General features: G+C 63.5%; 1 long non-coding RNA gene across 1 annotated transcript in view; it reads right to left on the bottom strand.

Moving 5' to 3' along the window:
• Nucleotides 1–6: 6 nt before the first annotated feature.
• Nucleotides 7–1316, bottom strand: part of LOC104997734 — a 3203-nt gene continuing 1893 nt past the window's right edge. The window contains exon 3 of the long non-coding RNA XR_826356.1: nt 7–1199. This is a non-coding gene — a long non-coding RNA (uncharacterized LOC104997734). The remainder of the gene's footprint in view (nt 1200–1316) is intronic.

Genomic DNA, 1316 nt, shown 5'->3' with positions numbered 1-1316 from the left:
CAACGAGACGCAGAGAAAGTAGGCACAGACCCGGTGCTAGGCGCAACCAACGGCCCCCGCGGGCCCTCGCTCAGCCCTGCGCCACCCGGGCTCTCGCCGCCGCCGCCCACGCAGCTCGTGCCCCGCATCCCCGCAGCCCACTCGGCCCCGAGCCACAGCCCGCACAGGGCCCGCCCCCCTCCGGAGGCCCGCCTCCGCGCTAAACTCTCCCCGTCCAACCCCCCCCCCGCCAGCGTGGCCACGCCCCCGCGCAGGCGGGCCTCCTGCGGCCTCTAACTCTCCCCCGTCCAACCCCGCCCCCGCCAGCGTGGGCCCGCCCCCGCAGGGCGGGCCTCTTCCGCGCTCTAGTCCCGCCCCCTCCTCAGCCTCCGGCCAAACACTAGCAAGCTAAGGCTTAACCACAGCGTTCTGACCCCGACCCAAGCATGCAATACCTCGCTTTTTCTCAAACGTTGGTCTCGGCTCAGCCGACTTCTACCAGGCTTCGGTGTTATACCGGCCCCGGAGCTTACCTCCGCTCTCTTCTTCTCCTCCCCACGCCCTACCCATTCCCTTTCGGAACTCAGACTTCTCCCCGGCATCTAGCTCCGCCGCTCCCTTGCCAAGCTCAAGCCTTTTAAGTCCTGCCCCAGTTGTAATGTGCCTTTAGCCAAGTTAAACGCTACTCCAGCATTCGATTTCGCCGTCTTCTCCCCCTACCCTCATCTATCTTCAATCCAGATTCCGCCTCTTTTCTCCTCCTCACTCCACTAGTTTGAGCACCCCATTCTAAACCAAGCTCTCTGCTGCTGGCTGCGCCCCACACCAGCGTTAGGGATTCCCATCTAAATCTGCGCTGTGGTTCTACCTCACTTCCTAACACCTTTCCTTGTTTTAAACTCCATTAGAATGCGGGCCCCAAACACCCTAACCACGCCCCTCGCTGGACGCGCCTCTTCCTCCACATTTTCTGTGTTCAGGTCTAAATTCAGGCCCCGAAGCTCCAGCTCCGCCCCACAACCCAGCCACGCCCCCTCCCCGTCTCCTTCCCCACCACCCTCAATTTCTCCCTCTCTAAAACCATGGGGTCCAAAGTGGGCTTCGGGGAGGACAGAGCACAGCTCGGAGATCCAGACTAAGCCCCTCCTGCCGCCCCCTCCCCATCAAGGCGGGGAAGCGTCAGTCCCCTCCCAGCAGCGTCTTCAGGAATTCGGGGAGGCCTGTGGGAGGGGGGGAGGGAAGACGTATCAGGGGGGTGGAGAAAGAGCGAGCCCCTTCCTCCCGCCTCTGTCGCCACGGACAAACCCACAAGCACAGCAACCCAGCCTGCCCCCGCC

This window comes from Bison bison, unplaced genomic scaffold (genome assembly GCF_000754665.1).
Source record: "Bison bison bison isolate TAMUID 2011002044 unplaced genomic scaffold, Bison_UMD1.0 scf7180017864313, whole genome shotgun sequence".
NCBI lineage: Eukaryota > Metazoa > Chordata > Mammalia > Artiodactyla > Bovidae > Bison > Bison bison.
This window is presented reverse-complemented; position numbering and strand designations above follow the sequence as displayed.